This window comes from Neodiprion virginianus, chromosome 1 (assembly GCF_021901495.1).
Source record: "Neodiprion virginianus isolate iyNeoVirg1 chromosome 1, iyNeoVirg1.1, whole genome shotgun sequence".
In the NCBI taxonomy this organism is placed as follows: domain Eukaryota; kingdom Metazoa; phylum Arthropoda; class Insecta; order Hymenoptera; family Diprionidae; genus Neodiprion; species Neodiprion virginianus.
Window position 1 is genome coordinate 8,464,007 of NC_060877.1, and position 26,125 is coordinate 8,490,131.

General features: G+C 38.4%; 1 protein-coding gene and 2 long non-coding RNA genes across 3 annotated transcripts in view; 2 read left to right on the forward strand and 1 right to left on the reverse strand.

Moving 5' to 3' along the window:
* The window catches only part of LOC124298502 (suppressor of lurcher protein 1), a 370,352-nt gene that overhangs the window by 287,545 nt on the left and 56,682 nt on the right, over positions 1-26,125 (reverse strand). The window lies entirely within an intron of this gene.
* Positions 11,156-12,560, forward strand: LOC124298518 (uncharacterized). The gene is made up of 2 exons (XR_006906826.1): positions 11,156-11,267; positions 12,171-12,560. It is a non-coding gene; the product is annotated as an uncharacterized LOC124298518 (long non-coding RNA).
* On the forward strand, positions 24,032-25,409 carry LOC124298513 (uncharacterized). The gene is made up of 2 exons (XR_006906825.1): positions 24,032-24,154; positions 25,041-25,409. It is a non-coding gene; the product is annotated as an uncharacterized LOC124298513 (long non-coding RNA).

Below are 26,125 nucleotides of genomic sequence, written 5' to 3' on the forward strand. Positions count from 1 at the left end.
AAAAAGAGTACCGACAACGTGATCGAACCCGGGCCGCCATGCCAGCGTGTTGGTCCCTTGTTACAACGTTACCAGTATATGAGTTATACGATAATTTTCAATCAGCTTTTTCTCGGGAACGGCTGCGAATGTCTCTGCGGCGCGCGTTAGACCACTATTGTGAATCACTTTATTATATCAAAAGAGCGTTGGAATCGGTGATCCAAAGGTCGCGCGCTCTAATTGTTAATGTCATATACCCGGTTCGGAGCGACTGGAATCTAGTTTCCTGATGATCTACGTGAAGTGACCGATGCAGACCATCTCGGATGATCAGTGACCGATGGACTACAAGAGCAAAAACAGCAGTATTCTACAGATGCAGACAACGATTCGACTCAACAATCACGAACTTCATGAAATATCAATCCCACTCCGAGAGAATCTACTCACGCAGTTGTTTCAATTAATATGACATACCTGACTAACGAATCCTTGACTACCCAATTCATTTTTCATGTGGTATTGTCCTTCCAGCAAGTCTAGGACACAAAATCACGAAGACTCCGAAGTCCGACTTTGAATTTCGATGAAAATACTTTTCAACTTATCTTCTCAAAAATTTGCCCAAATCATTGCTCGATGAGGCATTTGAAACGAGCATGCTTACAACTGAAAATTACCTTAATCAGGAGCTGATTATGGATAACATCTCATGAGACACCGTCGTTCCAGGAACGTTAAAAAAACAATTCCTAGTTTGTTAATACGCGAAATGATTTTTTTAAATTTTTTTATTGCAGCATACATACATCATAGGTATCTCTCGAATGTTAGAAAATGCAGAACATGTTATTTATTGAGTATATTCAAGCTCCATAGCAAAGACTGGTCTCATGTAACATAAAGTTACCAGTTTCCACCATGACAGGTCTTTTGAGAACAAAATTATGTACTGTTACCAGTTGAATATTTATAATAAAATAACGATTCGACTGTAATTTTTCACCATCTTTGGTAAGAAAATTTATTACTTTCGGTCATTAATTGGTTGTTTGTAGCGTTAACTGAACCCAACTCTTAGTTCTGAAAAACAAAACAACATTTACACTAATTGAGTAGATAATTGCAATCAATTCTTCTGTTTCATCTTATTATTATAGTAGTAGTGGACCGCCACGTGCGAATGACGTTTCAATGGTACAATCGAGTAAAAATATACATAAACAAAACTCAGTAGTAAGTTTAATAAACGTACGCTGGACATGTATCATGTCCGTGAACGTTTCCGAAACGACCGTCCCTGAAATGATATTTTCAAATAAAGGTACGCGTGATATTGCTGTCAGGCATCTTGAACTCGATTGATCAAGCTTGGTAAAAAGTGGATAATATTGGATTCAAAAAATGAATTTTCAAATAGCACTCACTGATTATGCTTGAAAATTATTTACGTTCCTGTAATAATGCTCAATTGATGTACGGTGTTATAATTCTGAACAGGAGGTACTGACGACTCAAATTTTAATCCAACGTCGACGAAAAGAATACTGGGCAGCCGTCTACTGCACCGAAGTACCTCACGTACTTGCCCACTAGCGTTATTTGTTGCGCTACGTCAAAAACTGATTAATTTGATTTCGGCTGCGGTCGCTAAATTGATGCATAAAGTCGCAGCAAGACTTCGAAATAGAGCAATAATTGAAATAACACTATGTTGCCATGAAAAATTCAAGATAATATTCAATCGACCATGGATTGGGTTCACAAAAAGGTTTGAAGCGTTTGATATTGCTTCGCCTTATCTTATGGCCGTTGTTGTTGTTTGATTAGAACTTGAGGACCCGTTCGCAAAATGACGTTTTTTATGATATTTGTGAAAAGAAACTTTATCACGTAAATCAATTTCAACGTATACTGTTGATGTAATATTGACACTGAGTGATATAAGTAATTTGTAGTTAATCATTTCAATGGAAATTTATAAATTCAACAAAATAACGGTGTCAGTAACAAATTCGCCGCCCGCGCGATTTTGTGTCGTCGACGTCTTGAACATCGTTTTCCGGTCATCCAGTTGAGGTTTGCCGGATACTGAAAATACGTTCCAGAATTGGGCCAGTGCCAAAAGCCAAGCTTTGTCCGCCATGGCTGGCCCAATATTCGAAAATGGCTCGTCTTTGACATTCGTCGTTCAGACCAAGGCTTGGTTGTCGAAGTTGGCCTGGCGGTCAGCGCGAAGAGCGGCTCGACGCTTGTTTGACGCGCCTGGCACACTGATCGCCCAGTATTAGCCAGAGCGAACACAATCTGCTTCCATGACCGAATTGAAAGCACCAGGATGGATTGAAAAATGAAGTCAGACGCAAAATAACCCAAAGTCATAGATACGGTGCGATGAAATCTGACAAAGAACTTCTTTCAAACTATGATTTACGAGAAATGCTGAAATGGGTTATCCAAAATCATCCACATATGAATGCCTGATCGATTACTTCTCGGTAGACGACATCCAGAAATGCACAAGAGAAACAAGAAAATCATCTTACATCGTAGTTCGATGTAAACGAAAGTTCACATCGTGTTGAAAAAAAAAACTGGTTATTTCGATACAGATTGAGTAGCATTCAACAATTCAACGTTTCTATCGATGAATGAAATATTTCAGCACCAGCTTTCCTCAAATAAATCAGATGCTTCTATTCAAAAGCGGAAAACCACGACGATGAATACCTATCTACGAGGATCATTTTCACCCCCTTTGAACTGATTGTTGGCGAATAAAAAAAATATCTATCTCTAAGTTTTCGATGTACCACAAGATAGATATGAACTCGGAGGGGTTGACCTAGCTGGAAATCCTTGTCAGGGTTGCAGAATTCTGAGTCTTTCGATGATTGTACCGAAACCCCTGTCGAAGTGCGTGGGAGCTGTGTCAAGCAAACCTGTCCAAGGTGCATCCCTTTTGGGTGCGTTGGGAGCCTCCTCTTCCACCACAGCTCACCAGCTCTACGGGGCCCTTGGACCCCCTAGAATAACACAGCACCCTTCCAAACACCCTCGCCTAGTTATCCTTCTCTTGAAGGGGGAAACCACATTAGGAGGCTGATTTTCAGGCGTTTTTATGAATTTTTTCGAGTGGCAAAAATTAATTGGAACTTCAGCTAACTTTGAAATTATTTTATTAATATTAGGAATTACATTTACACATTTCTTCAAGTAATTTCTGGCGAAAATGTCGAAGTTGGGGGCTGTTATCCACCAAAGGTCGTCGTCCTAGTTCATTGTTCGTGGGAAATATGGAGGTTGCAATTTTTATCCGGAAGCTAAATAGTTTTTTTTTTTTTTTACAGTATTAACATGTTTTTTAAGAACATGAACCAACATTTGGGGTAAATGTTACAATTTTATGGGTTTTTTTTTATCTCAAAATGAGTGAAAAAAATGGTGAACTTCGAGAAATCTTCTTCAAACACCTGTTAACACTTAAATCTTGACAATTTTTACCCGTTAGAATGTGTTAATAATGTGAAAAAACAACCATTTTGGTTCCAAATAAAAATTGCGACGTCCACGTTTTTCACGAACAACAAACTAAAGCGAAGATCTTCGGTGGACAACAGACTATAACTTCGATATCTTCGCCATCAATGACTAGAAACATTTTGTTACTGCAACGCAAAATATTAACAAAATGATGTAAAGGTTTTTGATCAAAATCTAATTAGTTTATCCCAGGCAAAAAAATTCGTGAAAAACATCTGAAAATCAGCCTCCTAACGTCGTCCATCCTTTCCCCGCTATTTTAATTAACTCATTGTGGTTGACAGTCATCGCGAAAATTCATGCCGTACCTTTTCCTTCACTTTATAATCTGCCATAAACGTTCTGGAAATCTATTTTATCTACCCAAAACTCTGAAATTGAGACGCTTTTTGCTTCCAGAAAAGTGGCCAAAATTTCATGTTGAAAGGTCACAAATCGAATGAAACATGCCGAATTTTCTTTCGTCGAATAACTTATTTATAATTTTTACATGTTTTGACAAAATACTGAAAAATACAAACTTTTTTCAGACATGCTGAATAAACAATTAACTTTATGTCTGAACAGGTATTGTGCACTTCAAGATGGTATATAAGGAGAAGATTTTGCACCAGATCCCTCAGTTCGGCACTTACCGTCATCACCTCAAGATGTCGAAGTTGATCGTAATCCTCGTTATCGCGAGTCTATGCATACACTTGTATGCAATAGCCGCTCCTGCGCCAGGTAACGTATCAATTTTTATCGTCAATATCTCATCTTATCCTTTAGCAGTAGATACATTCGTATCACACTAGTTATTTCCATGTTACGCGACGAGATAAAACGTAGGGGAAATAGTTATGTTAGGCTAGGGTTAGCATTGGCAATACTATAAGAATCCATTATTCGTAGTCCAGACCGTTTTTTGGTCAAATATTGCAGAAAGTTATACTTATTTTCCACGCAGCATCGGCAATCTAATTCAAAATATTCCACTCGCAAAGTTCTCGTCCCAATTCTGAGTTTTGCTGTAGAAACAAATTTAACACATAACTTCTAAAGCTATCAAATAATTTATAACATATTTCAAAACGTACCTCTGAATTATTTTATAGTTTTTGGATCCCGCCGAGCGCAGGCGCGGTAATGAAATTGCTGAGAAATGGTTGATAACACTCTTATAATCGCGGTATCAGGGTAATGTCACTATTAAAACCGAATAGTCAATCGAATTCTTGCTACAATACGTTTATCATTCAGACGTCAATCCAGAAAGAAAGCATCAAAGAACATTGATGATTCAGTGCTAATATTACATCCACATTACAATTAACACCATTTTGACAAAATACTCAATTATCATTAAATCGAGAAACACTGATAATACGTTGAATTACTACTTGCATGTCTAAAAACCATAACCACAAATGAAGCAAGCCACTGACATTCGAGTGATGTAGTGCTGCGGTAATGTAATGGTACAAGACATAGGTATTTTACCGGTAAATTACATAAACTACAATTGTAAATTAAAATTGGTTTTTCAATAGCTGTTCCAATTAATTACGCAGTATTAGTTAGTAATTAGTTAGACAAATTCTGAGTTGTATGACGATAACAGGTTTTGGAATACTTGACTGTTTCTGAGTGGTCCTGTATGTAAAAGTCGTGTACCTAGAACCTCTTTGCAGAAAAAGCGACCATATTACAGTTGTAACGGTATCTGAAATTATTGTCAAAATATTATAGACCCAATTCGTTTGTTAGGTCATCACGAAAACGACGGAGGAGGCAAAGCTGGAGGTGGAGGTTGGGGTGGAGGTGGAGGTGGAGGTGGAGGTGGAGGTGGAGGTGGAGGTGGAGGTGGAGGTGGAGGTGGAGATCAACCGGGAAGTGGAGGTGGAGGTGAAGATCAAACGGGAAGTGGAGGTGAAAATCAAGGCGGAAGTGGAGGTGGAAATTCAACGGGAACAGGAGGTGGAAATCAAACGGGAAGCGGAGGTGGAGATCAAACCGGAAGTGGAGGTGGAAATTCAACAGGAAGTGGAGGTGGAAATTCAACGGGAACAGGAGGTGGGAATCAAACTGGAAGCGGAGGTGGAAATTCAACGGGAAGTGGAGGTGGAAATTCAACGGGAAGTGGAGGTGGAAATTCAACGGGAACAGGAGGTGGAAATCAAACCGGAAGCGGAGGTGGAAATTCAACGGGAAGTGGAGGTGGAAATCAAACCGGAAGCGGAGGTGGAAATTCAACGGGAAGTGGAGGTGGAAATTCAACAGGAACAGGAGGTGGAAATTCAACGGGAAGCGGAGGTGGAAATTCAACGGGAAGTGGAGGTGGAAATTCAACGGGAACAGGAGGTGGAAATCAAACCGGAAGCGGAGGTGGAAATTCAACGGGAAGTGGAGGTGGAAATTCAACGGGAACAGGAGGTGGAAATCAAACCGGAAGCGGAGGTGGAAATTCAACGGGAAGTGGAGGTGGAAATTCAACGGGAACAGGAGGTGGAAATCAAACCGGAAGCGGAGGTGGAAATTCAACGGGAAGTGGAGGTGGAAATTCAACGGGAACAGGAGGTGGAAATCAAACCGGAAGCGGAGGTGGAAATTCAACGGGAAGTGGAGGTGGAAATTCAACGGGAACAGGAGGTGGAAATCAAACCGGAAGTGGAGGTGGAAATTCAACGGGAACAGGAGGTGGAAATCAAACCGGAAGCGGAGGGGGAAATTCAACGGGAAGTGGAGGTGGAAATTCAACGGGAAGTGGAGGTGGAAATTCAACCGGAACAGGAGGTGGAAATCAAACCGGAAGCGGAGGTGGAAATTCAACGGGAAGTGGAGGTGGAAATTCAACGGGAACAGGAGGTGGAAATCAAACCGGAAGTGGAGGTGGAAATTCAACGGGAACAGGAGGTGGAAATCAAACCGGAAGCGGAGGGGGAAATTCAACGGGAAGTGGAGGTGGAAATTCAACGGGAAGTGGAGGTGGAAATTCAACGGGAACAGGAGGTGGAAATCAAACCGGAAGCGGAGGTGGAAATTCAACGGGAAGTGGAGGTGGAAATTCAACCGGAAGTGGAGGTGGAAATCAAACCGGAAGTGAAGGTGGAAGTGGAGACGGAAATCAAGGTGGAAGTCACAAGGGAAGCGGAGATGGTAGTCAACATGGAATTACAGTACGTCTAGGTCTTGGTGGAGGTGACAATCACAAGGGAAACGGAAGTAAAAATAACGGTGGAAGTCCAACGACAACTATAATACGAAAAGATTTTATCGGAATAGACGCGCTTAACAGTATGTGAATTATCAAAATACTAATAAATCTAACGCAGATCCAATATTTCCTGTGTCATTATATGAGTATAGCTTTGACAGCAAATCTAAGACTAAGATTCTATGTCCGATCGAAGCATACTCAAAACTTCTTCGGTTTTTCTATTCGTTGATTTATTTTTCGTTTAACCTAATTATACGAGTAGATGATGTATTTAAGTTATCAGCTATGAAAAGCAGAAATCATTTCCACCCCTACCTTTCAACCCTCATAGGAGCTAGTCTTAGCAAAATCTGCGACATTTTATTTTTTTCCGCAAATTACATGAAAAAGAATGTGATTAAACTTTTTTCACGAGTTATGTATCAAAAACTATGTCCTCTGAGTAAATAAGATTTCAATTCAAGTGTACAAATTATTCGTTACAAAAATAACGGGAAAATGATTGGCGTGTAAAAATACTTACAAGCGAACATTGTCAAAGCCAGATCTATGCGTGAGTTCGATGTACGAGAAACAGCAGAGCTAATAAATCATCAAGAACGGATTATTCTGGCAGTGTCGTACACGAAATTACACTCGCAATGGCCAAGTACATACGTCGGAGTGATAAGACTACTTGTGTGAACACAGCATGATCCAAGACGAGCGCTGTAACGACACTAGTTTAGAATATCACTTAACCGTACGTGCGACACACGATGTAGAATCAGAGCCTGAAATTATAGTGTGGTTGTTATTCAGACGAACACGCTCAAAATATGCTGTCTTATCCGGAAGTTTTTGAATCGATTATAGACGGTGTGCAAAATACTAATTAATCAGAATCTAATACATAGGTAACGATGCACACACTTTATGATTTCCGGGCGAAATCATTATCCTGATGCTATAATTATCTGATTCAAAATTGATATCGCTGCCGGTCTGTGATGGAATACCTACTAGCTCGTTTCGCGACCAATATATTGGAGTCCAGAGACAGCGAGATTTCCCACTCCCTTGTCTCACAAATTTTATCCACAGCGTCTTAACCCCGGTGGGTCGTTCACATATTCACTGTTTGTACTGATCAGAGTGACAAAAGGTGATTCGAAAACACAGCTCTGAAGATCACGGAATCGAAATACATGTTTCTACCCAGTCGTGATTCTTCCTGATTTCTCAAATGATTACGGCACGTGTATAATATATTATCAATATTAGTACTGTGCTCAGGCTTTTCCCAAAATCTAAGTAACGATGTTTCAAAGTTCTATGGTCTTGTTGATCTTTCTAGTAATTGTAGCAGTAACGTGTGTAGATATTTCGATTTCGAAAGAGGAAAAGTACTCAACAGACACTCCAAGTATCGAGAAAGGTGCGAGACCGGAGGATAGGCGTCTATCGGAGCAAAGAACATGAAATAGTTGCATGGAAAAATAGAGACAAGAACCCTTGTTGAAAAGTAAGGCCTTCAACTCTAAGCTTCGCTATTTTGGAGCGATAGCTACAAGAGAGGCAGCAAAAATTCGTGGTCACGAAACCGTTTGCGCAAGCTACAGTCATGAAAGCAAACGTGAACGTAAAACGAAGAGAGAACAAAGGATCCGCGAATAATTTTAACTAGTGATATTAACGAATTTTCAGGGATCACCGACGTTTATGGTGCTTGGAGAAATCATTCATAACTGTTCGAGAGTAATCGTTGGCTTCAATGGCGGTACCTTACGTATCTTTCCAATTGGTTCAAAAACTTGAGAAACCTAATGCTGCGTTTGAGAACACTCTAGCAGTGAACAAAAATGACTCGGTAATTTTTTGTGAAATTATAGACAAAGTACAAGGTGTGTGTGAAGTAATAAGTCGGAGAAACCAAACAGAGCCCCGATTTGGCCAACTGCTGTTGACTCAAGGAGGAGCAAACAAGGATGACTCGGATGGTGTTTTAACCTCCAAAACAGTCGTCAAGAGCGGACAGCGGTGACTCGTCCGCACGACGTTATTGTCATTGTCAATATATTGACAGGTGAAGAGCAACACGGCAACGAAGCGACGACTTTTCAATGGTTGCTAACTCAAATTTCGTTGAAACCGTCTCGTAAATGAGAGATCTATTCTAATTTTCTATATCTTCTTGAATAGAATCGAGTGATCGATTTTATTACCGGAAATGAATTTTGGTACTAAACTTTTCGAGATGATGTTTTATTAGTATAATATACTGACCAATAGTATTTTTCAAACAAGACTTATTCCGACAATTCTTGACAACTATTCGTTTATGAAGTCTTTTGCCATCTTGGGTCGTGGTAGTATTGCAATTTAGAGGCTTATCACTATAACGTGATAGTCGCAAAATTTTCACATTCATCTCGCTTAGTCTAGTTGGATAGTTCAATAGATCATGATTAATTCAAACCGAACTATACTCTTCCTTGGTTTCAAATGAGACAATTTTTATACTTTCAGAATTGCGCTCGATCAGCATATTTGCTGACAACCACTTCTCGACGCGGCGATGTCCAATTGTTCGTAACTAATGAACATTTTCACCACTTCTCAATACATTTTTTTTCATTACGATTCAAATAATTTCATTCAAATAGCGATAGTATATGAATCTTGAAACCAATGATTAGAACAGTAGTTACTCCAACACTTTGCTCTTCTTTCTTTGCGATTGATTGATGAAAAATATCCTTTAACATTCCTATTTATCGTACAAAACGATATTTCACAACCAGTGCCGGTGATTTATAAATTTCGATACTGAAGTCCTGCACTACAGTCGTTCATGCTGACACTTCAAAAAAATGACAGATAATTTTGAGTTCATTCCTACGAAGAAGTTAGAGAGACAGTGAGTTCTTTTCGTATGTATGATAATATGAAAGACAAAGCGGTTTGCAAGCGAGAGGGAACTGACGGTGTAACTTGAACCATCCCGACTGGGACATAATGAACACATCAAAACCGTTTACAACAAGTTAAAAAGTGAGTTTGATATTGCTTACAATGATTGCATTATGGCCGGTAAGGAAAGTTCTGGAGAAACTATTTCAATATCCGAAATATCAGAATCATTCGTTCACTAGCGTTCATACCATTTGATATCGGTAAACCCGGTTTGGAGTGATTGGAATCTACTCTCTTGATCAACGTCAAGTCACTGATGCAAACTATCTCGGATCATCAGTACCGATGGACTACAAGATCAGCAGCAGAAGTATTCTACGGATGCAAACAACCACCCGACTCAACAATCACGTTGCGTTTGTTTTAATTGATATGGCATACCTGGCTAATGAATCCTTGACTATCCGATTTATTTTTCATGTGGTATCGTTTTCCGGGCAACTGTAGGGCACAAAATCAGGAAGACAGCGAATTCCGACTTCGAATTTGGATGAAAATATTTTTGGGGTTATTTTCTTTGACACCCGTCGTTCAGACCATAGTTTGGTTGCCGAAGTTAGCCTGGCGGTGAGCGCGAAGAGCGCCTGGACGCTTGTTTGACGCGTCTGGTACACTGCTCGCCCAGTAGTAGCCAGAGCAGACACAATCTGCTTCCGCGACCGAATTAAACGCACGAGGTTTGGGTACAAAAAAGAAAAACATCAAGTACAAAATAACTAATGAAAACCCGTGTCTCTTATTTCTAGATGTACTACAAGATACACATATATGAATCAGACCAAAATCGGAGGGGTCAACCTATCAAAGGTCAGATTTCGCAATCCTTTTATGATTGCGAAGAAAAAAAACCCTGGCCAAGTGCGTGGAAGCTGCGCCAAGCAATACTCCCCAAAATGCATCCCTTCTGGGTGCCTTGTGAGCCACCTCCTCCACCACAGCTCAACAACTCCACGGGGCCCTTGAACTCCCTAGAATAACACAGCGCCCTTCCAAACAACCTCGTTTCCAATTATCCTCTACCTCCTCAATTGCCATAACCCATCTTCCCTTCTTCCACTATTTCATATTTATTAATAATTATTGTTGACAATTATCACACAAATTTGCGTGACAGCTTTTTCGACACTTCAGGAGCTGTTGCAAATTTTCTTGAAACCTATTTTCCTGACCCCCATTCCATACCAAATCTCAAAATTGAGATGCTTTTCGCTGTCATAGAAGTGCCTCAAAAGTTCAAAGTTAAATTTCACAAATCGAGCACAACATTCCGAATTCTCTTGAGTTGAAAATGACTCATTTGTTATAATTTTACATGTGTTTATTGAGAATGACTCATTTCTTATAATTTTTTCATGTATTTATTGAGGACCGCAAAATGCAGAATTTTTTCAGGCGTGCTAAGTCAATAAGCAATGTTATGGCTAAACCGGCGTTGCGCACTTCAATATGGTATATAAGGAGGAAATTTTGCACCAGATCCATCAGTTCGCCACTCAGCAACATTACCTCAAAATGTCGAAGTTAATCGTATTCCTCGTTATCGCGAGTGTATGCATGCACTTGTATGCAATGGCCGCTTCTGCTGCAGGTAACGTAACAATTCTCATCGTAAATATCTCATCTTATTCTTCAGCAGTAGATACCTTCGAATTATACCTACTAGTTATATCCATGTTACGCGACGAGATAAAACGTAGGGGAAATAGTTATGTTAGGCTAGGGTTAGCACTGGCAATACTATTAGAATCTATTATCCATAGTCTGGACCATTTCTGACTGAGTATTGAGTCAAGTTATACTTGTTTCTAACCCACTATCGGCCATCCAAATCAGAAGATTTCACTCTCAAGTTTCTCCTACAAATTCTGATTTTTGTTGTAGAAAAAAATTTAACGTACAACCTGTGGAACTGTCAAATAATTGATCAAACAATATTTTTCGATTTTCGCCAAGTGTAGGCGCGGAATTAGGATTGCCGAGAAAGGGTTGAAATTAACAACACTTTTATAATCACCGCATTGGGGGATGGCACTGTTGAAACCAAATAGTCAATCGAAGTCTCACTATAATACGTTTATCGTTCGGACATCAATTCAGGAACATACCAATGGAGAGAATTAAGAAACAATGATAACACGTTAAATTACTACCGGCATCTTTAAAACTTATTACCACAAATATAGCCAAACTTTGATATTCCAGCGATGTGATACTGCGGTAGTATAATGGCACAAGACACAGGAATTTAACCGATAAATTACAAAAAGTGCAATCGTTGTTGAAAATTCATATATCGAATGCTGTACCATTGACTACGCAAATTCTGAATTGTTGGACGATAACGGGTTTCGGAATACTCGACCGTGTCTGAGTAGTATTCTACGCGAGAGTTGTGTACTCCGAATATCTACGCAGAAAAAGCGACGGTGTAACAGTTTTGCAGGTATCTGAAACAATCATCAAAACATTACAGACTACGTTCATTCTTTAGGTTCGAACGGATCGGAAAATGGTGGTGGAAAGGAAAAATCATTATTAGACGTCAAGGTAAATTTATAACAAGGACCGGAATTGGGACAAATTTGAAGAAGATTATTCGTTGATTTATTTTTCGTTAAATTTACCTAAAGATGATATGTATAAGTTCTTTGCTGTACAAATAAGAAATCATTCCTACCCTTATCTTTCAACCCCTACGGGGACTAATCCCAGCAGAAATATGATTATCTATAATTTTTTTCCGTAAAGTACATGAAAAAGTGTGTGAATTAACATTTGTCACCAGTTGTGCGAAAAAAACTATGTCCTTCTATCATTGAATAACATTCCAAGTTGAGTGTACATGTTATGTGTTACAACAATAAAAATACTGATAACCGAATGATGTCGTAGCCAGATCTATGCGTGAGTTCGATATACGAGAAACCTCGTAGGTTGTAGATCATCTAAAGCCGATTAGTCTGGCAGTGTTGTACATGGAATCGCATTTGCAATGGCCAAGTACATCGGAGTGATTGGACTACTCATATGAACGCAGCATGATCCAAGACGAGCGCTGTAATGACACTAGTCTGGACTATGACCTATTCGTACGCGTGACACACGGCGTAGAACCAGAGTCAGAAGGCATAATGTGGTTGTTATTCAGACGAACACACTCAAAATATGTTTCAAAGTTTTGTAATCGAATATAGTTGTTGTGAAAAATACTGATTGATGGAAATCCAATATATGGGCCACGAGACGCACACTCCGTAATATCCAAATGAAATCATTGTCGAGAGGCTTTAATGATCCGATTCAAAATTGATACCGCAGCCGGCATGTGATGGGTTAATTAGTAGCTGGTTTCGACTTGACTCTGAAGATTACAGAATCGAAATACATTCTGCTCGGTCGAGATCCTTCACGATTTCTGAAATGATCACCCTACCTAACGAAACTTCAAATTTAGATGCTTTTCTACTGTCCTAGAAGTAGCTGAAAAAATTCGAACTTAAATTTCACAAATCCAGTACAACATGCCGAATTCTCTTGCGTCGAGAATGACTTATTTGTAATTCTCACATGTGTTTCTTGAATACCGAGAAATGCAGACTTTCGTCAGGTGTGCTGAATAAGTAAACAATGTGATGGCCGAACCGGCTTTGTGCACAGCAAGATGTTAAAAGAGGAGACCATTTTTTACCAGATCCGTGAGTCCGGCACTCACCACCATCACTTCGTCATCGTCATCCTCGTCATCACGAGTGTGTGCACACACTTGTATGCAATAGCAGTTTCTGCTCAAGGTAACGTGAAAATTCTTATCGTGAAAGTCTTATCTTGTCGTTTGATAGTAAATATTTTTGAATTATGATAGTCATGTCTAAGTTACGGAACGAGATCAAAAGTAAGGTGAATAGTTATGTGAGGTTACGGTTAGCATTGGCAGTAATATTAGAACCTATGATTTATAATCCAAACCATTTTTTGGTTACGTAATAAGTCAAGTTATCCTCATTTCCAGCCCACCATCGCCAATCTAATCCAGAAAATTTCACTCATCTAATTTTCATCCCGATTCGCATTTTTGCTGTAGCATAAAATTCAATATCTAACCTCCAGAACTACCAAACAATTCACGACACATTTTAGCGAATACCTCCAAAGTATTTCAAATTTTTCGAATTTTTCTAAGCGTAGGCGCGGAAATGAGAGTCGCCGCATCAGGGAAATGCGACCATTAAAACCGAATAGATAATAGAATTTTCGCCATAGACCCTTTATTATAGGATGACTCTGACAGCATATATGGAACAAGGATTGCACGTCCGTTCTGAGTGTGTTTAAGATTGCTTCGGTTTATTCACTAAATGATTAATTTCCCGTAAAACTTCATCAAAGATGATGTGTATAAGTTTTTGATATTCTAAAGACCAGCGATCATTCTATCCTCACCTTTTAGGTAGCCCTTGAGGGGCTAATCTCAGCGAAAACTGTGTATTTTGTTATTTCCGGAATATATATAAATAAGAATGTAAATAAAGATTTTTCACCAGTTCTGTGAAAAGAACTATGTCCTCTCATAACTAAATATTATTCCAAGTCGACGATGCACGTTATACGTTACAACCGTGACATGAAAATAATTGACGTGTAAAGTATTCGCAACCGAGTAATGTCGCAGCCAGATCTATGCGTGAGTTCGACATACGAGAAATCTTGGAGGTTGTAGATCATCGAAAGCCGATGAGTCTGACAGTGTCGTACATGGGATTGCATTTGCAATGGCCAAGCACGTCTGAGTGATTAGACAACTCTTGTAAACGCAGCGTGATCCAAGGCTAACGCTGTAATGACGCTAGTCTAGACTATCACTCATCCGTGCGTTTGATAGACGGCGTCGAATCAGAGCCGGCAAGTATAGTGTGGTTGTTATTCAGACGAACAAGCTCAAAATATGTTGCTTGATCCAAAAGTTCTGGAATCTATTATAGTTGGCTTTCAAAATACTGATAGATGGAAATCCGATACACGGGTTACGAAACGCGCACTCCATAATTTCCGAGTAAATCAATGTTGTGAGGCTTGAATGATTTGATTAAAAGTTGATATCAAAGCCTGCGTTTGATAGGTAAATTAGTAGCTCGTTTCGAGACAAATGTGTCGGAGTCAAGAGACCGCAGCATTTTCCACTTCCTCATTTCACAAAGTTCATCCACAGCATCGTGATTCCGGTGGATCGTTGACAAAATGTGATTCGAAAACACAGCTCCGAAGATTATGGAATGGAAATACATGATTCTACCGGGTCAGTGTCCTTCACGATTTCTCATACGGTTACCCTAACAACAAACTTCAAAATTGAGATGCTTTTTGCTGTCATGAAAGTAGCTACAAAATCGAGTGAAACATTCCCTATTCCATTAGATCAATTGATTCGTTTATGATTCTTGCGCGTATTTATTGAAGTCTGGGAAAAACATTCTCAATCTATGATATCGATCTATATTCATTGCGCAATATCGCAAAATGCAAAGTTCACAGTTCAAAATTCTTCAGGCTTGCGAAATGAACAAACAATGCTATGGATGAACAGACGTTGAGCGATTCAAGTTGGTATATAGAGAGAAGATTTTTCACCAGATCCGTCAGTTCGGCATTCACCAATATCACCTCGAGATGTCAAAGTTCATCGTAATCCTCGTTATCCTGACTATATGCATTCGGTTTTCTGTAATCGCCGCTCCTGCTCTAGGTAACGTAACGATTCCAATTGGAAATCCAGATTCTACGACACGGAACCATCGATTCTCTTCGGGAGGAAATTTTCTCTCGTTCGGCAGTGGATAGTTTCGAAATTTGATGATTATTTCCGTGTCACGTAACGAAATAAAAAGTAAAGCGAACAGTTCGGTCGGAGTGAGGTTGGCACTGGCAGCAGGATCACAATCTATGATTTACAGGTCAGACCGTTTCTGGTTGAGTATTGAATCAAGCCCTTAAAAATTCCTTTCCCAAATTTCTTATTCAGCTTCTGATTTTTGCTGTCGAAAGAAAATCAATATCCAACCCCCGGAACTGTCAAATAATTCAGTACATTATTCTGAATTATTCTATATCTTTTGAATTTCGCCAAGCGTCAGCGCGGAAACCAGATTGCTGATGGAAGGATTCAAATCAACAACTCTCTTGAACCGCCGCTTTGCGAAAATCACACTGTTGACACCGGTGCCGCCCTATTTTAATTATGACACTTTTTCTTTCGATTTACGGCCTACATCGTTTCGTTTTACGCCGAAAAAATTATGTTCACGCAAGCCTTTTTATAGGAAGTAGAAAGAATAAAATGCTCTCTGAACTAAAAACTATATTAGATTATAAAAAATTGGAATACATTCAATGAAATTCGTATGAGTTTGTGTAAAAATTATCGATTCAGTATCCGGCTTTTCGCATCATTTTAATGTTGCCATTTTGAAACCGCAACTACCAGAAAGGTAGCAGAAATTCATGGTCCCGAAACCACTAGCGCAAGCTACAGTCATCGAAGCAAACGTGAGTGTGAATCGAAATGGGAACGAAGGATTCACGAATAATTTCAATTATTGATATTAACGAATTTTTCGCCGTCACGATGCTTATACCGCTTCAATAAATTATCCATACCATTAGAAAGTAATCGTTGGCTTCATTGGATCTACCTTACGCATCTTTGCATTTGTTTTAATACTCGAGAAATCGGATATTGACTTTTGAAGAGACTTAAGCAGTGAACAAAGAACAATACGGCAATATTCTGGGTGATGATGGAGAGATGATAGGACAAGGTGCGTGTGAAGTAAAAAGTCGGAGGAACCAAACAGAGCCCCAATTTTGCCAACTTCTGTTGACTCAAGGAGGAGCAAACAAGGATGACTCGGATGGTGTTTTAACTTTCAAAACAGTCGTCAAGAGCGGACAGCGGTGACTCGTCCGCACGACGTTATTGTCATTGTCAATATATTGACAGGCGAAGAGCAACACGGCAACAAAGCGACGACTTTTCAATGGTTGCTAACTCAAATTTCGTTGAAACCGTCCCGTGAATGAGAGATCTATTATAATTTTCTATATCTTCTTGAATAGAATCGAGTGATCGATTTTATTACCGGAAATGAATTTTGGTACTAGACTTTTCGAGGTAATGTTTTATTAGTATAATATACTGACCAAAAGTATTTTTAAAACAAGACTTACTCCGATAATTCTTCACAACTATTCGTTTATGAAGTCTTTTGCTATGCTGGGTTGTGGTAATATTGCAATTCCAAGAGATGTCATTTTAATGTGGCAAACGCGGGAGGAGATGCAAAACTGCGAAAGACCAAAAAGTCGTCTGTAAAAACAAAGTTATTAATTTTTTTCAACGTGGCCAAGATTACGAACGGTAAAATATTGATTTGCGATAATACGGAAAGCCAAAAAGCCGACTTTACGAATGTCAGATTTTAGTCTTCGTCGAATGTTTACGAATCCGAATTTATCAATAACGACCGAAGAAAGTCTCGAAAGGTCGAAATTCCGAAACCCGCTAAAGACAGAATGGCCAAAATGCTGGAAGGTTGGATGACGTCGGAAGCCCATATATTTCTCTGCAACGCCTCCCGTATCCAATGAACGGTGTCTAGTGCCATCCAGCATAAGTATACATTACTATACATAACTGTGGCAATCGTATTCTGCGTTTTGCAGATCGTAATTATGCTGCTTTTAAACATAGATTGCCAACAACTAATTTCTTTGGTTTTGCAGCTGTTCGAAGTATTAGCCGCTCTAAGTTTTTAATTTAGGAACTTTTGTTTTTTCGTATCCTCACATTCTGTGCTTCGGTCATTCGGAATGCAGACTATTCTAAATATACTTTTTCGGATAAGACATCGTTCGGACAGATGAACATTCCTGAAAAAAGTTATTCTACCAAGTGATTCATCCCTTTCCGGTGCTTTGGGAGCCGCTTCTCCCACCACAGCGCATCATCTCCACGGGGCCCTTGGACCCTCCAAAATAACACAGCACCCTTCCAAACAGCCTCGCTTTTAGTTATCCTTCTCTTAATTCATCGTCGTAACCCGCCTTTCCTTCTCCAGCTGATTTATATGACTAATTATTGTTGACAGTCGTCACATAAATTTGTACCATAGCTTTTCCTATACTTCATCAACTGCCGCAAACTTTTTTGAAACCTATTTCACCGACCCCAAATCTCCACCAAGCTTTAAAATTGTAACGCTTTTTAATATTTCATTAAACATGCCGAATTATCTTGCGTCGAGAATGACTCATTCGTAATTTTTACATGTGTTTATGGAGGACCGCAAAATGCAGAATTTTTTCAGGCGTGCCAAGTCAATAAGCAATGTTATGGCTAAACCGGCGTTGCGCACTTCAATATGGTATATAAGGAGGAAATTTTTCACCAGATCCATCAGTTCGGCACTCAGCAACACTACCTCAAAATGTCGAAGTTAATCGTATTCCTCGTTATCGCGAGTGTATGCATGCACTTGTATGCAATGGCCGTTTCTGCTCAAGGTAACGTAACAATTCTTATCGTAAATGTCTCATCTTATCGTTCAGCAGTCGATATTTTTGAATTGTGATAGTGACGCCAATGTTACGCAACGACGTCAAAAGTAGGGTGAATAGTTATGTTAGGCTAGGGTTAGGATTGGCAGCACCATGAGAATCTATGATTCATAGTCTAGACCATTTCTGACTGAGTATTGAGTCAAGTTATACTTATTTGTCAACTACCATCGACAATTCAATCGAAAAATTTCAACCTCAAATTTCTCGTCCCAATTCGGATATTTATGATAGAAAAAAATTCAATGTCCAACCTCCAGAACTATCGAATAATTCACTACACGTTTTAACGAGTACCTTGAAAGTGTTCAATGTTTCTCAAATTTTGCTAAGCGTAGGCGCAGAAATAAGAATGCTGAGAAAGGATTGCGATTAACAACACTTTTCAATGCCATTATTGAAACCGGATAGTCAGTTGACTGATCATCACAATATGTTCGTCATTCAGTCGTCAATTTAGAAAGACAGCAATAAGACAATTGATTAATATAGCAGTCATATCACATCCAGATTAAAAATAACACCACTTTAAAATAAAACGCGATTATTATTCAACTAAGAAGCACTGATAACACGTTCAGTCACTACTTGCATCTCCATTAAAAACCATTACCACAATATTAGGAAGCCATTGATATTCCAGTGACGTGGTACTGCGTTAGGTAATGTAATGTTACACGCCATTGGTATTTCACAATTAAACAGAAAATGGAAATGCAGTATAAAATTAATATTTCAATTGCTGTTCTGTTACGGGGGTCGCTTAGTGTGAAATCTGCTTTTTCAAAGGTTGTTTGGATCTGTTTTTTAGACAAACCATTAGAATGAAATTACTCATAATTTTCACATCATATTCATTGACATATGACCAAACCTTCTGAATTTTTGGGGACGAAATATTGGATATAAGCAAATGTAAGCTGCTCGATAGGAACGAATGTAAAAAAAAAAAATAGACGAAACATAACATCTCAAAAAGCACCAGACTGATTCTGCTCAAATTTTGAAAGCATTTCTCCTTTACCCATACCTATCCCGTGAACTGCAATATTCATAATTGCTTTGGTATTTTTTATTTTACACGGTAAACAAACGTCAAGCAAATGCGAATTTCAATTTTCTTTCGTGAAACGAAAAATACCAAAGCAATCATGGTTATCCTAGTTTACGCGGTACGGATAGTTAAGCTGAAGATGCTGTGAAAATCTGAGCAGGATCGATCTAGTGCTTTTTGAAATATCCTGTTCACACTTTTCTTTATGTAATTGCCTGTCAGGCAGTATGCTTTGGGTTGTGTTCAACATTTCGTTTCCCAAAAATTCATAAAGTTTGTTCAAATGTCAACAAGCACGAAGAAAAATTGTGAGAAATTTCCTTCCAATAGTTTGTCTTAATTACACAAATTCTGAATTTCTTGATGGTAACAGGTTTCAGAACACTCGAATGTTTCTGGGTGGCAGTCTGTGTAAAATTTCAAAATATTACAGTCTGAGTTCGTTTTTTAGGTGGAATTCCAGATGAAGCTGGAGATGCCTGTGGAGCGGGAGCCGCATGCTAAGCCACCCCGGCTATTGTAAATGCTGTCAACACTCGATGAGTTTCGGAAACACTGAGAATTCCAACGCAGATCCAACATTTCCTGTGTCATTATTTGAGTGTGGCGCTGACAGCGAATCTGGGACAAGGATTGCATATCTGTTTTAAGCGTGCTTGAAATTTCTTTGCATTGTCTATTTATTGATTGATTTTTCGATCGATCTAATTGAAGATGATGTGCGTAAATTATTTGCTCTGAAGAGCAGCAATCATTTTTACCATCACCTTTCAGCCTTTACGGGGACCAATCTTAACAAAAATTGTAACATTTTAAATTTTTTCCTCAAATTACATGAAATAGTATGCGAATAAACACTTGTCACCGGTTATGTAGCAAGAACTACGTCCTTATATCATCAAACAACATTCCCAGTCGAGTGTGCACGTTATGTGTTACAACAATAACAGAAAAATAATTAACGTGTAAGATTACTGACAAGCGAACATTGTCACAGCCAGATCCATGCGTGATTTCGATACACGAGAAACCTCAGAGGTTATAAATAATCGAAAACCGATTAGTCTGGCAGTGTCGTACACGGAATCACACTCGTAATGGCCAAGTTCATGCGAGTGGTTAGACCACTCTTGTGAACGCAGCGTGATCCAAGGCGAGCGCTGTAACGACACTAGTTTACAATATCACTTATCCGTACGTCTAACACACGGTGTAGAATCAGAGCCCGAAATTATAGTGTGGTTGTCATTCGCACGAACACGCTCAAAATATGCTGTCTTATCCAAAAGTTTTTGAATCGATTATAGACGGTGTGCAAAATACTGATTAATCGGAATCTAATACATGGGTTACGGTGCGCACACTTTATAATTTGCGAGTGAAATCATTATCGTGAGGCTGTAATGCTCCGATTCAAGTTTGGTATCACAACCGGCCCGTGATGGGTTAGTCAGTAGCTCGTTTTGCGACAAATGTGTCAGAGTCAAGACGGCGGGATTTCCCACTTCTTTGTTTGACAAATCTTAACCACGCAATTTATCACCCTACCTGTTTGACCCTACATTATGAACAATAGTACCATACTCGAGGTCCTTCTAAAACCTAAGTCATGACGTTGCTCGGATAGTAAAGATTAAAAAAAAGTTTCACGGCCATGTTGAACTTTCTTGCTGTCGCTGTTTGCAGTTGTAACGTGTGATTTATATTTCCTTTTCGCAACGGAATTCAGCTCTGAGAAAAAGTACTCAAGGGACGCTTATCGTTGGAGTATTGGGAAAGGCGTGGAGCCGGAGGATAGGCGTCTATCGAAACATTCGATTCATTTTCACTTCAATAAACGTTAGTGAATTTTTTTACATTTTCAAAAATAACTCGGCTTTAAATACAATAACTTTTTACATTTTTAATATTTCAATGCGAAAATTTGGATAGTAGATATCTTAAGTTGAAGTCTGAAATCTGTCAGTGAGGGTCATGGTGTCCCGGTGTGTTCAGCTACTGTGGCTTCTGGACCTGTGCATTACAATCTCTTCAACTAATACCCCATGACAAGAAAACTTTCTACCATCGCCAGCGTCCCGTCGTTATGGATCTTTACAATACTCGAGTAGTCAACCAGGTTCCGAGAACACCTACGTTTATATCTTAGCTGCTATTTGTGAACCTCGAAACTTTTCATTTATTCAAGTTGCGGATGGTTTGTTTATGTTTATTCCGGTACATTTTAACTGTCTGTGACAGATGACGACTATACATCTCGATGTGTCAGAAAATATCAAATAGCTGACAGTTGTTTATCTGAAAAATGTCAATTTGGATGCGTACCGATATGTGTGCAGTTAGTGTATCTCGCACATATGTATAGGGCGTTCCGCAAAGTATCGATCAAGATCGGAAATCGATATCTTCGATTCAATCCAAGTGTTTTTTTATTTTTTATCTTTTGTTTTTGTGAAAGCACTGGTCGAAAAACAGCTCTGATTTCTTTCAAATTTTCCCAATCACCCGTGTCTGAGGTGTTACACCGTTTCCAGAGTGTCTATTTTGTCAAATTTAAAAAAAAATTCAGAAACATCTAGGAAAGTATGAAAATATTTCAGAGCTCCATCTGAAAACAGGGACTGCATCGCGGCAAAATTGTAATTTCATAAATGATGAAAATTTGATAAGTTATTCCTAGAATACATTTCTCATATGAAAATGAAGCAAAAAAAGTCCTATTCACATGAGTCGAAATGAGTATATTTACAGAGTCACAGGTGATATGACATGATATATTTATATTACAACATACATATCACGATGTGTTATATTTAATAGAGCTAACGGTTTGATCATTCTTCATTTGTTTATTGGAATGAAGGAGTATTTCCGCGATTTTATACGGATATAAATATACATCTGTTTTGGGAGTAACGTTCAGAGCGCTATCTGGCGAAGACTTCGGTGGTGACTATTTTTTCGAATTGCATCGCACTGACATCTATGCTAATATATAAAATTCTATGTATATATGTATGTATGTATGTATGTACGGATTGAACTTAAAATTTATGTGACGGATTTTGATGAAACTTTTTTTCAAATGTTCCAGAAGTGATGTATAGGCTATTTTATATTCAATTTTTCAGTAAAAATTTTGAGTTAATAATCAATTAAAGTTTTAAGCATTCTCTACTTCTTGAGCTGACGGAAGATGACAAAAGCGAGGATTCACAAACTCTTACAAATCGATTACGTAATTTACGGACGCTTCACTTTCTGTCAATGTAATATTTTTTCTTTACGGGAATCTTTCTAGTGATTCTCCTAGTGCTATATACGACACAATGTGAGTGTAAAAGCACAGTCAAATTCGCGCGTACAATTCCACTTGCGTGATTCCAGGAGCCGAAAATAAAATTAACGCCCGTAGCTATTGATGTCACTTGTAACATAATAAAATGAAGCATGATTAAACCTTTGGCTCTGTTAATTGTAAAACATTGTGATATAAATATATGACGCAATTACCGGTGACTCTGTAAATATATTTATTTCGACCTATGTTGTTGGGAATTGTTTTGTTCATTTTCATGTGAGAAATGTATCCTAAGAATAGATTTGAAATATACTTATGTACTGAAATCTCCATCTTCGTGGAATGCTCCGTACTAATCACCCGTCCTCCGTAAAATTGGACTAAAAACACTGAAGACTGATGTGCATACAAAAAATTGTTGGAATATTACAGCGGAAATACAGCGGAGACACTGTGAAATGACAGTTAAATAACAAGGAATGGTATAAAATAATGAAAATAATAAACGTGATTGAAGGAAAAATAAGTAGACGTCTATCAATATCGTACTTTATTGTTTACTTCGAAGATGAACGAAAAATAATTCAGCTGCTGTTGCAACCTCTGAAAACTACTAAAAAGTCACAAAGCGTTTATAGCAATCGCATTTGGCCTATGAAACGCGCAATTCGAGTTAATTTTCGACATGCATAATTTCCTATTCATTCATTTTTGACATCTTGCACTTTCTCATTCAAAATTCATTTCAAACATCGATAGGTCATGTCCGTGAGGGATTTGTCATAGCGTAGCAGATGAAAAAACAAATACCTGTCTCTCAATTTTTTACACACTACGAGATACATATGTATCGCAGTCCTTCGATGACTGTGAAAAAATTCCTTGCCAAGTGCGTGGAGGCTGTGCCGAGCAATACTCCCCAATTTGTACCCCCCTTGGACTCCCTAAAATAACACAGCTCCCTTCCAGCTACCCTCGCCTTCGGTCATTCTCCTACTGATCGATCTCCATCGCCCATTTTTCCTTCTCCCAGTGTTTCAAATAGATAATTATTGTTGAGAGCCTTTTCTTTACTTTATAAACTGCTATAAACTTTGTTAAAACCCATTTGGCTGACCTCAAATCCGTACCACACTTGAAAATTAGGATCCTTTCTGCCATCATAGGAGTGGCTAAAAAATTCATAGTGAAATTTCACAAATCCAGTGAAACATGCCGTATTCTCTTGCGATTGTCACATTTATGATTTACGTACATATTTATCTTTGGGGGAAAATAATACTGCAAAGTGCAAACTTTTTTCAGCCTTGATAAATCAATAAACATCATAAACAATGTTATAGCTAAACAGGCGTTGCGCGATTCAAGATGGTATATAAGGAGAAGATTTTACACCAAATCCATCAGTTTGGCACATACCAACAATACCTCAAAATGTCGAAGTTAATCGTATTCCTCGTTATCGCAAGTGTATACATTCAATTGTGTGCAGGCGGCAACTCTTCTGACGGTAAATATTTTTGAATTATGGTCATTTATTATGTCACGCAACGAGATCAAAAGTAGGCTGAACAGTTATGTTAGGATAGGGTTAGAGTTGGCAGCATTATGAGAATCTATGATTCGTAGTCCAGACCATTTTTGGTTGAGTATTGAGTCGAGTTATACTTATTTTCAACCCGGCATCGGCAATCTAATTCAAAAAATTTTACTCTTAAATTTTTTCGTCCGAATTCTGATTTTTGTTGTGAAAAAAAGAAATTCAACATCTAACCTCCAGAACTATCAAATAATTTGTCACAGATTTAAAAAAGTACCTCTGTATTGTTTTATATTTTTAAAATTCAGCCAACACTCTTGAATCGCCGCATCGGAGAATTGCCACTATTAAAACCGAATGGTTATCTGAATTTTTGCCACGATATCTTCATTATTCAGACGTCAATTTAGGAAGATAGCAATATAGAAAATTGATCATTCAATTAGCTACTCATATCACATCCGCATTATAAGCAACACCAATTTAACATAGTACGCGATTATTATCCAATTGAGAAATACTGATAACACGTTAAATTACTACTGGGATCTCTAAAAACCATTACTACAAATATAGCAAATCATTGATATTCTAGTGATTTGGTACTTCACCGCTTTATTACAAAAAGTGCGATAAATTGTAGTTCGGAATTGATATTTCAATTGCTGTTCCATAGATTACGCAAATTCCGAATTGCTCGACGATAAAGAGTTTCGGAATGCTCGACTGTTTCTGACTGGTAATCTCTGTAAAATTCGTGTATTAAAAAGCTCTGTGCAGAAATCGCGACCGCACGACAGTTTTGCAAGTACCTGAAACTATCACCAAAATATTATAGACTGAGTTCGTTCTTTAGGTGGAAAGCCATTGATCGAAGCGCTTGTCAACCTGTGAATCACGGAAATACTGAGAATACCAACGCAGATCCAATATTTCCTCTACCATTATTTGAATATGGATCTGACATCAAATCTGGGACAAGGATTACACGCTCGTTTTAACCATGCTGGAAATTTCTTCGGTTTATCTATTTATTGACTTATTTTTTATTCAACTTTATTGAAGATGATGTGTATGAGTTATTTGCTGCAAAGAGCAGCAATTACTTCTACCCTCACCTTTCAGCCCTTACGGGGGTCAGTCTCAGCAAAAATTGTGACATTTTTTTTTTTTTTTTCAATTATTAACATTAAAAATTATGTGAATAAACACTTGTCACCAATTACGTAAAATACTGTGTCCTCTTATTATTAAATAACATCCCAAGTCCTGTGTATAAGTTGTATGTTACAACAATAACAGAAAATAATTAGCGTATAAAGTACTCACAACTGAACAATGTCGTAGTCAGATATTATACGCGTGAATATAATATACGAGAAACTTCAGAGTTTATAAATCATCGAAAACCGATTAGTCTGGCAGTGTCGTACATGAAATCACATTTCCGACGATTGAGCATATCTGAGTGTTTTATCAAAAATTTTCGAATCGATTATAAATGAAATGCAAAACGATAATCAATAAGAATCTGATACATGGATCACAATACGAACACTCTATAATTTCCGAGTGAAATCATTGTTATGATCGAGGCTATGATATAATCTGACTCAAAATTTCCGTCTCAACTGGCTCGTGATGGTCTAATTCAAAGCTCGTTTCGCGACAAATGTATCGGAAACAAAAGACGGAAAAAATTCACGGTCACGAAATCGATTTCCCAAATCAACGCGAATGTGAAGCGGGTCGGTTTTCAGTAGCATGTATTTGTCTTTTGCTGACGTCTAAGATATCATATTAAATTTTGTGATTAGTTTAGTAAATTCAAAACTTGGGGCCAATTTTCGACTCTCACGATATTTGGGCCACTTAATTGAAAAAATTATTCGTATCACTGGAAATATTTTCGTCGACGATTGTAAAACTGTGGTGAAATTA